Here is a 12,971-nt window from a genome sequence, read left to right as displayed (position 1 = left end):
CATGCCAACTATAGTACTAAGCCGCTATATTAAAGATATTCCACACCAACTTAACACTAAACATCTGTTGCCAACTCACAAGACACCACAGACCAAAGCCTGTGGAAGAAAAACATTCAGAGGCCAACTGAAAAAAAATACTATGGAGAAATATTAACAACCACATTCTTCAGTCGTAAGTAGTACCGACATGGTAGGACACAATAAATAAGGAGGTCCTAAAGGGTGAAAAATTACACAGAATTAAAGTTAAACAGAGTCCGTACTGCAATCAGTGTCATATTGACGACGCTTTGGCACACACCCTAATCTGCAGAGATCAGATCTGAAGTGAAACACAATAGCTACACTTGGATTATCGGCCAGTTCGCACATTTGCGACTTCGAACAAAAATGCCAGTACAGATGAGCATGTACAGTTTATGATGGAAGAGCCCCATATCTTCAAAAGAGTAGTAAATACAAAGCTTTGGTTCAAAACGTTTTACAATAAGGAGGTAATAACTTTTGGTTTGTGCACTACAGTTAAGACAGATGCCAAGAAGTGCGTATTTATTTTACTCAGTTTGGTAAAAATAATTTCTGTTCATGAAAAGCCGTGGTGTCCCAGCTGAAATCTAATTTCGGCAGAAGTTACAAGATGAAAAAATAAAAAAAAATTGATAAAAAATTTCCGAGAAGGGCGTGATTTATTTTGTCTTAAAAATGTTAAGTCTTTTGATCAGAAAAGATGATTTTCTAATTTCAGTTTCAAGAATGAAGAATTTAAACTTCTATTTTACAATTACAGAGGACATTAAAGGCTTCGAAACCAGGCTGAGAAGTAACATAAGGAACAGCTGAAAATGTAGACGGGGGCCAAGGAAAGAAAAAACAAAAACAAAAACAAAAACGTTCTAAGAGCATTTTCCACGAAACGCAAGGTTCCGGGTTCGAGTCCCGTTTCAGCATATGCTTTTAACCTGCCGGGAAGTTGCAATGAAGGTGTATTCGCTCATGTGTTACACAGTGATTTGTTGCCTCCGTGTGAGAGGTTTCGTTGTTAGGAAACAGGGCGTTTACGGCGGTGTTTGGAGCTATGTTGGCAGCAGGATTAGGGCGCGCACAACGCTAGCAGCTTGACGCCTTAACCTTGTTTCCTTCCCATCTTAACGGCGGCCACTCTCACCTCGGGAGAAACGCCCGCGCCCCTGTCCACAGCTCGCTGCCTCGTTGCTGGCTGCCGGCCGGCTTCAACACCACCAGATTAGACAGCCACTGCCGCCCCTTGTCCGGTTCCGGTCTCTGGCTTGCAGTGTCTGTGCTCATACTGGCTTCCGTAGTTCCTCACATGTTCTAACACACATACTAAATCTGTACATTGAGCAAGCACTAAAGGAAACCAAAGAGAAAGAAATGAAAATACTGTTCAGGGAAAAGAAATTAAAACTTCTAGGTTCGCAGATAACATGGTAATTCCTGAAAGGTATACTGACTTCCTGGACTACGTCTGCAAAAGGGCTTATGAGATGAATGTCAACAAAAGGAAAAGAAGGGTAATGGAACACAGACAAATTAAATCAAGCGATTCTGAGGGGATTAAGTTAGGTAATGGAAATGTCGTGTGGCTAGGGCCTCACGTCGGGTAGACCGTTCGCCTGGTGCAGGTCTTTCGATTTGACGCCACTTCGGCGACCTGCGCGTCGATGGGGATGAAATGATGATGATTAGGACAACACAACACCCAGTCCCTGAGCGGAGAAAATCTCCGACCTAGCCGGGAATCGAACCCGGGCCCTTAGGATTGACAGTCTGTCACGCTGACCACTCAGCTGCCGGGGCGGACAGTTAGGTAATTATACGCTAAAATTAGTAAATGAGTGTGGCTACTTGGGCAGCAAAATAACAGACGATGGCCGAAGTAAAAAGAGTAAAAGTGCAGACTGGCTACAGCATGTGTAGCGTTTCTGAACAAGAGAAGTTTGTTAACATGGAATATAAATTTATGTGTTACAAATTGAAGTATTACAAATTTTCTGGAGTGTAGCATTGTAGAGAAGCAAAAAGTGGACGATATACAGTTCAGACATGAAAGAATGGATGCACTTTAAATGTGATGCTACAAAAGACTGCCGGGGGTTACACGGGCAAATCGGATAACTAATGGGGAGATAGTGAATCGAACTGGGAATTGAGGAGAAAAGAAATTTGTCGCACAACTTGACTAAAAGAAGGGATAGATAGGCAAAACAAACTCTGAGGCAGCAAAGATTAGTTGATTTGGTAAAGGAGGGAAGAGGGGGCGGGGGATAAAATTATAGGAGGAGATCAGGGTTTGATTACAGTAAGCAGGTTTAAGTGGGTGTACGACGCAGTGTCTATGTCTGTGTTGATAGACTTGCATTAGAAGGAGTTGTGTGGAGAGATGCATGAAACCTGTCTTGACCGACAACCATGAGGGGTGTTCAGTAAGTAATGCAACACACTTTCTTTCTTGGACAATTTCGGTTGCAAAAAAGCGGAATTTCCTGTGGGAAGTGGTGGAATATTCCCGCTTCAGTCCCTATAGTTTCATGAAGATGCGACAGTTGGTAGCACACTACATAGCCGTCAAAATGGCATCTGTAACGGAGGTGCGTTCCAAACAGAGAGATGTCATTGAGTTTCTTTTGGAGGAAAACAAGCGCATCGCAGGTATTCATAGGCACTTGCTGAATGTCTACGAAGACCTGGCAGTGAACAAAAGCATGGGGAGTCGATGGGCAAGGCGTCTGTCATCATCGCAATAAGATGGCGCAAACATGTCCGAGCTCCCACGTGCCGACCGGTCGCACGCAGCTCTCTCTTGCAATGTTGGAACGTGTGGACACACTCATTCGAGGTGATCGACGGATCACAATCAAACACCTCGCAGCACAACTGGACATCTCTCTTGGAAGTGCTGGCACACTTGTCCACCAGTTGGGGTACTCAAAAGTGTGTGCTAACTGGATTCGCCGCCGCCTAACAGCAATCCATAAGGAGCAACAAAGGACCATCTGCGCGGAATTGCTTGCGCATTATGAGACTGATCGCGACAATTTTTTGTCGAATATCGCCACACGCTGTAAAACATGGGTTCACCACTTCCAACCGCAAACAAAACGGTAATCCATAGAGTAACACCACATCATCTCTCCTCCGAAGAAAAAGTCCAGGGCGCACTCTCGGCCGATAAAGTCATGGTGACGGTCTTCTGAAACTCTGACGGGCTATTCTGATTGATGTCCTCCCTCATGGGGAACGAACTTCTCATTCTCCATGACAAGGCAAGGCCTCACACAAGTCTGCGCACCCGAGAGGAGCGTACAAAACTTCATTGGACTGTTCTTCCTCATCCACCCTATAACCCGGATCTCGTACCTTCCGACTTCCATCCGTTTGGCTCAATAAAGGATGCACTCCGCAGGAAGCAATACATGAATATTGGGGAAGTTATTGATGCAGCAAGACATTGGTCCCGACGTCGACCTGTAGAGTGATACCATGCGGGTATACAAGCCCTCCCAGTAAGGCTGCGTAACGCCGACGCATGGAAGGGAGAGTATGTTGAAAAATACGGTTTTGTAGCCAACAGTGTGGGGAATAATATGACGTATTGGGATCCTGCATAAAACCAACCTACTTTCATAAAAACGTGTGTTGCATTATTTACTGAACGCCCCTCGTATATGTACGCCCCGCAAAACTGGGTCCTTGTTATCGCAGACGTTATTTGGTAACCGTTCCCCGCCCCTTGTTCGAAGGCAGAACCGAAAGCAATGCAAAAGTGATCAAACTCAGTTATTCTCTGACGTGGTTCGTTTAAATTACAAATATAGTGGAAACAACGCTTCCTGCTGCTCAGCATAGCGTCTATAAACAGTTACACATTATAAAATTTTTTGAACCTAAGTCAAAATTCTTCTCTGAAAATTAAAAGAAGATTCAGGTAAGGACTGCCGTTTGCACATCTTCAAAGTCACTTTCACCTCGTCTCCGCCATCAAATTGTTCTCATCGAATACTGTTCTTCAAGAGATCAAACAGGGAAAAGTCTGAAGACACCATATCCGGGATGTATGACTACGGATCAGCACAGTCCAGCGACCGCCTCATTTGTAGCCGAAGAGAAGTATGGTCGCCCATTGTAATGTCGAATTTCGACTGCATTGAGATTGTTATGAGATTTTACTCACATAAATGCTTCTTTGAACAGCTGTTGTGTCTATTTACTACTTGCTGTTGAAGGCACTGCTCCATTCCAGAAATGTAAGGAGGATGACACCCTCGTTATACAAAAAGGTGCTCACTCAGATTTCCTACCTTCAACTTTATATTCAATGGGGAAGAAGTGTGACGCAATTCCACGGACTGGTTTTCTGTTACTAGATCGAGAATAAATATCTTCATTGACCCTGAGCCCTTCAAGCAGACCGTAGCAGACTTCTGCCCTTCTCTGCCTCGAATCAGATGACAACTGTTGGCTCATTAGTCAGTTCTCAAATATTTCCGAATGGGTTTCAAATATCTCATTCACAGGAATGAACGAAGTTGCCAATTAAAAATACACCGTTCCCAACAGTGAATGAAATTCGAGCTCAGTTTTTAGTAACTTCTAAAATCCCGCGCGATCGACAGTTATAGAAGAACTAACAAACGATAGCTGTCGATCTCTGACCTCTGGGGAATAACTGGATAGGATTTCACCTGATGATCTTTTTTATAAGTTTGTTCTGAATATTCATTGTGCCGCGCGGAGCCACATCACGTCACGTTACGTCACGGACTGCGAGGCCCCTCCCGCCGGAGGTTCGAGTCCTCCCCCGGGCATGGGTGTGTGTGTTGTTTCTTAGCATAAGTTAGTTTAAGTAGTGTGTACGTCTAGGGACCGATGACCTAAGCAGTTTGGTCCCTTAGGAATTCACACAAACATTTTGAATATTCATAGCCTCTTTAGTAAACAGAGTTTTGTTGGCAAGCGGGATCCATCGCCTAATGTGGTTTTAGAGATAGTTGTACCCTGCCATCATCGCCATGTATCGACGTGTTCTGCGACTATGCACAAGCGTCCTTGTGACCCTTCTCTCCCCACTGCGTCAACACATTGCTACACACAGCAGTTAACTCAGTCATGGTCTGTAAGCTTGGAATATTTGTTTGGAGGAAAAAACCTATTGGTTTGTTCTGTTGAATGTTAGATATGTAGCTTAAAACTATTTACGGATTTAACATTCAACGTCACGGGGAATCGCCGCTGACCTGGATACCACGCGATGCAGCTATAGACATGTTTCTCTTTAGGTTTACAGGAAGAAACTCGTTTATTTTCTCCTAGTGTGGCGTTGATTTTGATCCGTCACAGAAGTCGAGAGCACAGCGACCCTTGTATGAATCCTTATGAAATACCTCTTCAGTCCAAGAAGTTTCGAGACAGTATTAATAAAAAATACATTAAAAAGTGAAATGTTAAGACAGCCGTTTTAAAGCTTCAGGTGTTCTAGATAGTCTTCCCCCTCCCACTGAAGTACAACCACGTCAAACTGTCAGAAAAATCCTTCTTTGGGAAATTATTCAGCTCGCGCGTCACATTGACTTGAATGTCGGTTATGTCATCAAGGCCTTAACTTTTCATGTGAATTTCTGTATTCGTCGTTTTGTGGCAGCCTCGTATTAATAACATAATGTCTCGTCACTCGTGATGGTGTTTTCCGGAAAGGAAGTGTCCGCGTTTTGCATTTCAGCCGAGTGCGGCAGGCGGCCACACGTCGTTGTTTTTGTTCGGGTTTCTGCGTCTGGAATAAACTCCGCATACGCGTTTCTCTTTTTCAAAACGTTTTGGAGAAAGTATTGAAAAATTTATTTAAATGTCCGTGGAGGTATGTACCGTCTATGCAAGTAATTGAAGGCAGTTTGTTTCTTGCCATACGCATTTCCCTTCTTTTATTTGGGAAGCATCAGCAGTGGCCTGTAATACATGTTTCCTTTTATACATACTATAAACGTATTATGTGGTAGATATAATTTGCTGCTGTGTTACATCTTGTCGTGTTTTTCTCTTCTTTTTTTATTTTTAGGTTAGAATCAACTTTCGTAGCACAAATTTCGTAATGTGCACTTATCGTTCGGTGTTACTTATGATTTCCAGCGTTGTTAACTCATGCGTGTGGTCCTGGATATGTATTCGTTAGGTTGTATGCTCCAGCTGGCCGATTTCTGGCGTTCTTTCATCCACATTTGTCACATCGCGTATATCATTTGCACTTGCTCACACGTATGTTGATCACAAAATGGAAAGTGCAGCAAGATATGGAATTGGCGTTGACGATATAGTGTTTTCCTTCAATACAAGGTCAGCTGGGAGAACGACTCTTTTGAATATAAAAAACTGCCCTTCAGCACTAAAAATTTTTGCTGTCTGGTAGATCTTGTTCATACACATTAAAGTAAATAAAGGTAAGTTATTTCGTTCCAAGAAGGTGATGTGGCACTCTACTACGGAAAAGGTGACAAAATAACTATTCTTTTAATGCCACGGAGAAAACCTACACTTCTCAAGGGCGAGTAGGAATTAAATTTAATAAGACCAGAGTAACAGCAGTGATTTTTCATAAGACATTACTGCTGTCAAAGACATACTAAGAATACCCATTCAAGAATAATTTAAAAATGACAGAACTATTTCCTGTGGGGATGTTTTCATTAACATAAATAGTTTCATCAAAGTACTCGTGTGTTAATATGAGCATACTTATGCGCACTATACTGCAAGGTACGCTGCAGGCTTTTGGCGAGATGGTTCTAACAGGATTTATTGTCTATATTAGTAAATTACTAGCTGAGTACCGGTATTTATTCCACTCTTCTGTTAGGCCATCTCTTCCTTTCCTCTCTCTCTGTCCATCTCATGCTCCACACCCTCCCTGTCCAATTTTTCCTCCCCCTCTCTCTATCTCCTCCTTCCCTTCTCACTGTTCGTCTCCTACTCTTTGCTTTCCCTGTCGCTCAACCCCTCCATCCTTTCTCTGTCAATTTCCTCCTCCCCCGCTCTCTACCCATCTTCTCTTCCCACCTGTCTCTGCCTATCTATTCCTCCTCCTGTCGTTCTCAACCTTTCCCTCTTTCCCTTCTCTGCCCATCTCCTCCCCCCCCCCTTTCCCCCCGTCACCCCCCCCCCCCAATGATATAATTTTACTGGTAAATTCCGAGGTATATGTGAATACTGTCTGCAAACTGCGTCGCGAATACAGGTAGTAGTAAAGAAATAATAAATTAAAACATCGTGCTTCATGCTGCAGTTTTACTGCATGAGCAGCCAAAATGTAGTAAATGATAAAGTTTTTTTTTCTCCTTTCATCAGTTTGTGTGGTCGACAGCTAGAAAAAGTTTCGTAAAGATTTGAAATTACGTGCAGAGTTTTTTGAAAGGCACGAAGTGCTCTCATTCTCAAATACTGAGTGACTTTGTTATGGATATTCGCATGTCGCATATACTGAGTTTTCACCTCGCCCCCCCCCCCCCTCATTTGATAGGGGGGGTTGGTTCTTACCCCCACAGCGATGACTTCCAGACAGTAAGTGATATGCGAACCAAGTTTTGGTAAAATCGGTCCAGTGGTTTAGGAGGAGATATTGAAAACACGCACACACATTTTTATAATATGTATAGATGTATACGTGTTTGTATTTAAATTAAACAGAACGCCTGTCGTAAAACGTAAGTTGTACGGTTGCATTGCCTGATCATCTGGATGCCATGCCTTCAGCATCAATGAAAAAACTATGTAATAATTTGTAGCTTACCTATTATCAGACACGATGCCAGCAAATGCGGCAGAATAACAATTTGCAGCCACGACACACTTAACGGCAGTCCATGTCTGTCGTTGACTGGATGATACCGTACTACGCTGTCTCCAGGGATAAAATTGATTCTAGTGAAGCACACAGTAGCACAAACGCCAGAAATCTTTCGTTCGTTAGTGCATATATGATGTACGTGCATTTTGTATTTCCATGAAATTTTAAATTTTTAAAACGGTTTCCTTACGAAATATCGTTGTATTTACCGAATAGACGATACGCTATAGTGTCATCATGACTTCAAAATGAGACGACAAGAATTAAAAATGTTCGCCCAGCGTGGGGCTCGAACCCACGACCCTGAGATTAAGAGTCTCATGCTCTACCGACTGAGCTAGCCGGGCAGACGAAGTATTTGAAACCAGATACTGTATAACTTGCAGTTCTTCAGTCCAGGTAGAACGTGGACTTTTTTTAAAAAAAGTATTTAATAATAATTGAATAATGAAAATCGTTATCGGATTGTATAATTATGTAAAAATGGTCTCAAGATAGTCTAATTTGTGATCGTATTCTAAGGCACATAGGCAACAATATGAAACTTCATATTTTAACAATTTGTGTTTAATTTCGTATAAAGCAGCAACATGAGCGTAGTATAAAATATCAGATTTTTCTCGCGAGATCATTGAAACTCTCGTCATACCCAAATAAACATTTGAAAATTGCATGTTTTGGTTCACGGGCGGGTCACACTGAGAAGGGTAACTAGTGGGCTCGCTAATTACACTGGCGTCGCACGGCACGCGAGAACGACAGCTTTACTTTCGCTCCGGAGGAAGGCGTATCCGCATTTTTGCGCCGAGCGGAAATATCACCGCCAGCGGTGGGGACTGAAACCGGTACCTAAGCTGCAGCGACCTGCCACGTTTAACACAGAGACTGCACCTAGCCTCAAGCAGGCCAACGCAAAGGCAAAGGCAAATATTTTTGACCCTAATTTTATGTCTTAGTCGAGGAATACTGTGTTAATACGACGTAACTCATCAAATCGCCTTCGTTTAAGTGTCATAATTTGTGACAATATTGAGCTCATTGCAAAGAACAAATCCCAAAAATCAGATTGCTACAATGCCAGGTCGATTCCTGTTCCAAACCGTCTAATAAGAAATTCGCTGCGAAGTCTGCGGGGGAACTGACACCACATTTCCAAGATATTCGTTAGTAGACGTTGTTGTTGTTGTTGTTGTTGTTGTAACCGCTGGTGAGATCAGTTTACTCACAAGATTTGTACTTCGGGAATGGAAACTAGAGGAGAGATTTAATAAATTAGAACCAAGTTAATTGAAGGAAACTTTTCACGATTTTTAATAGCAGGTACTAGTAGATACGGGCCTGGTAGCTTATAATTCATATTTAGATTGTGGAATAGAAATATTGTAGGTTATGTGGTCGAATAATGGCTTCTTTCGCTAACATCTTTGCTGAAAATGGGGGTGCAACATCTGTCGCTATGGAAACAGACAGATGACGCAGCCTTACTCTGGGACAGATGCCGCGATATTTGCGCAGCTAACAGAAGTCTATACGATTTTGTTTTACAGAAAAATGTCGAGAAAACGCATTAGGACGACAGGAGAAAATAGACTGCAGAGTATCTAATACAGACCGTGAGTCTAGTCGAAGAAAATGTTATGTTAAAAGGAAAGCATCTCGAAAGAAAAATATACCAGAACGAATGTTAATGAGAAGACTTGTCACGCGCAATTTCAAGAAAACAGGGTCTGGACCATCATTATACTTGGCTGAGATGCAGAAAGGAAATTAGTTGCCCATGTAAAGAAAATGCAAGCATGTGGCTTTGCTCCCAAACCGTCAGACCTCAGGCAAATAGCTTTCAATTTAGCCGATCAGATGGGACTGAAGCTTCTCTCATTTTTAGAACGCAATGCAGACTTTACATCAGAAAAGCCACAGTGGTTGGAATGAACAGAGACGAAGTCAGTTCTTGCTTTGATCTACTGACAAAAACGTTGACAGAAAACGGTCTTTTGGATAAACCAGGTTGTACCTACGACGAAGACGAAACTTGTCTACAGTTAAACAATGAGCATTAGAAGGTTGTGGCGGTAAAAGGAAGCAGAGATGTCCGTGTTATTACTTCTACTGTAAAAGGAGAGACAATAACAGTTCTTACCACCTTACTGTATTTACAAAGTGCTAAATAAAAATCAAGGCACTGAAGACAACATACCTCCAGGATCAATTGTTATCAGAAGAGAATCCGTTTATGTGAACACTGATATTTTCATGGATTGGTTCAAAAACCACTTGGCCATGCTATGCTTCTGCTAGATGGTCATGCCTCTCATATGAATTCTGTCACCCTTTTGGATCTGTCTGTTGAGAACGAAGTGTCGATAGTTTGTTTGCCTAGTCATACAACACAATTTTTCACAGCCACTAGACCGATCATTTTTCAAGCCGCTAAAATCTTCCTTTAAAGAGGCTTTTCGTTCATGGATTGTAGCTAATGGAAGCAAAGGAAGAAGTATTGCAAGACAGCAGTTTGGAGAGTTGCTCTCCAAAACATGTGCTAGTGCTGCAACTGTCCATATTAATGTACCCGGATTTAGAGCTACTGGAATTATCCTGCTCGATAGAGCAGAAATTCCTAACCATGTCCTTGTTTCAGACATTAATAATACTCAGACTGATCTCCCTACTATTGAAGATGTCTCTAATGATTTGGTTCCACATCAGCCATCAACATCAACGTCAGAAAAATATTCGTTAACAGGACACCCTTCTGATTGCAAACATTGCACAAATTTGGCTACTGTTCGACCAACTGTACACGGCAATTGCCGTTCAAATGAGCAGTGGCTGCTCATGGAAAAACTCCATCAAAATTGCTGGAACAGGTTTCACCTGTTCCTGCACTGCCTCAGAGAAGTAAATCCAAAAGAAAACAGTCAGTAATGAATCTAGCATGATACGAGTTTACAGCAACAAAAAGAAAGAAAAGCAGTGAAGGAAAGAAGAAAGGAGAAGCCTGAGCACAAGAAGTGTAGCAGCTGAAAGAAATCAAATCCCCAAAACTAGAGGAAAGAAACCTCCAAAGAAACGTCTGTTTGAAGACACAATTTCTGAAGAAGATGATAATGATGATGATTCCCTACACAATAGTTCCCGCGATGAATTAAATTTTGAAGAAAACGAATGTGTAGAGTGTCTTGAACTTCATCAAGAAAGTCGTCTACCTCTGACTGGATTCAGTGTGTAAAATGATCTAGATGGCTTCATGAATCATACTCTCACTACGAGAACGTGTGTTTTTGTGTGGACGATTTAAAAATAAACATGAAAACCCAAGAATCAAAAATGTCATGTTCAATGTCTTTTTTAATTGTCCATCTGCCCCTCTCTTCTGCGGCATCTTGCCTGCCATTTAATATTTTCTTAAAATTTATAAGCCAATGTATATCATAAGAATGTTTCTTTGTTATAGAATTTTTTTGTAATACGAACATTTCTGTAACAATAAACAATGTTCAACCACCAAGCTTGTCTAAATCTACAGCGATTTAAGTGTTTATGTATTGGTAAGAATTAATTTGAAAAAATATGCGGCTTTTGTCCCGTCTTTAAGTTTTTGCAATCAGCATGTACCACACACTGCCCTTATCTGAGCTGGAGAACGGTGGCCCATTAGGTAGTGCTTTAAGTGTAACTGCCAGCATCACGCCAGTAGTTATATGTCCTGCCCAGTATTGCTTGTTTGTCGACGACTCCTCTGCCGTTTGTTCCTCCTCAAGCCTTTCTACAACAAGTCATCAGTTGCAAGAACGGACGGAGAAGAGGGATCTGAATTCTCGAATGAGAAGTTTGTGTGCCTTCTTTTTAACCGTTCACATTCTGTCTTAAGCTTACCTGTGTTGAACATGAGGGATGGTATTCTTAATTTTCAGATACGGTAAGGTTTCTGGGCCCCTCGTTTGATTTCTTAACTTACATGGTTGCCACACTTTATGGACGTGGAAAGATGGTTCAAATGGCTCTGAGCACTATGGGACTTAACTGCTGTGGTCATCAGCCCCCAAGAACTTAGAACTACTTAAACCTAACTAACCTAAGGACATCACACACATCCATGCCCAAGGCAGGATTCGAACCTGCGATCGTAGCGGTCGCGCGGTTCCAGACTGTAGCGCCTAGAACCACGCGGCCACCACGGCCGGCCTGGAAAGATGGTCCCTCTAAGCACTCACTATTTTAAGATGTCTTAGTCATAATTCACGGGGAGCAGACTGATATTGTCTTCTCCAGTTTTACAGAACTTCTGTGCGATCTTTGATTGTTTAAAGGTGCATGGTGTATGGGTCTAAAAGACCGTCCCAAACCGATCCTGTGTGATGAGGCTGGTACCACCGCTTCAGATGAGGTGACAACTCTTCATTATACGACAGGTCTATAAACCAATAGCCACGCCATCACACCTGCATTCCCTGTTATTGCTCAGCCACCTGTCGAAAGGCTTTTTCACCACCGACAACAAATTTACAGTTTTACAACAACGTGAATTCGCTGTGAAGTATTGACTTTTGGAGTTGGGTGTGGTTGGTTTTACAGTTTTACAGCAAGGCTGGAACAGATCTCAACCTTGGCTCGTACAGAGGCCCAGAACGTTTTTAGACTTAGCGAATTTTAAGACAGATTGCACTCCAGATTTTACGTTTCAGTCTTTTTAAGATTTTAGATAGGCATCACAGTTTTATAGTTGAGAATACTGAAGATTTCAAACAAGGGAATTCCACTGGTTGGTCATTAGTGTTCTCCGATCGTGTCTTCAGGATTCACCTTCCTCGTGGATATACATTATTTACTGCAGAGCTCCATCCGATCCTATAGGCCCTGCAGCAGAAGAGGCGTCTTCAGGGGAAACAGTTTGTTACACATCTATCTGATTAGTTCTGTTGGTAATAGATTGGTAATTTTTAATTGCGTTAAAGCTAGTAACATTTGTTTTTGTGTCAGTTGTGTAAGTACACTCCTGGAAATTGAAATAAGAACACCGTGAATTCATTGTCCCAGGAAGGGGAAACTTTATTGACACATTCCAGGGGTCAGATACATCACATGATCACACTGACAGAACCACAGGCACATAGAC

General features: G+C 42.2%; 1 protein-coding gene and 1 non-coding gene across 4 annotated transcripts in view; one reads left to right on the top strand and one right to left on the bottom strand.

The window, feature by feature from the left end:
• LOC126184856 (pancreatic triacylglycerol lipase-like) overlaps nt 1-12,971 on the top strand; it is a 452,695-nt gene that overhangs the window by 257,571 nt on the left and 182,153 nt on the right. The gene's annotated exons all lie outside the window — the stretch shown is intronic.
• Nucleotides 8,130-8,202, bottom strand: Trnak-cuu (transfer RNA lysine (anticodon CUU)). The gene has a single exon. It is a non-coding gene; the product is annotated as a tRNA-Lys (tRNA).

Source organism: Schistocerca cancellata, chromosome 4 (assembly GCF_023864275.1).
Source record: "Schistocerca cancellata isolate TAMUIC-IGC-003103 chromosome 4, iqSchCanc2.1, whole genome shotgun sequence".
Taxonomy (NCBI): domain Eukaryota; kingdom Metazoa; phylum Arthropoda; class Insecta; order Orthoptera; family Acrididae; genus Schistocerca; species Schistocerca cancellata.
The sequence above is the reverse complement of the archived record's forward strand: the minus strand, read 5'-3'. Positions and strand labels throughout refer to the sequence as shown.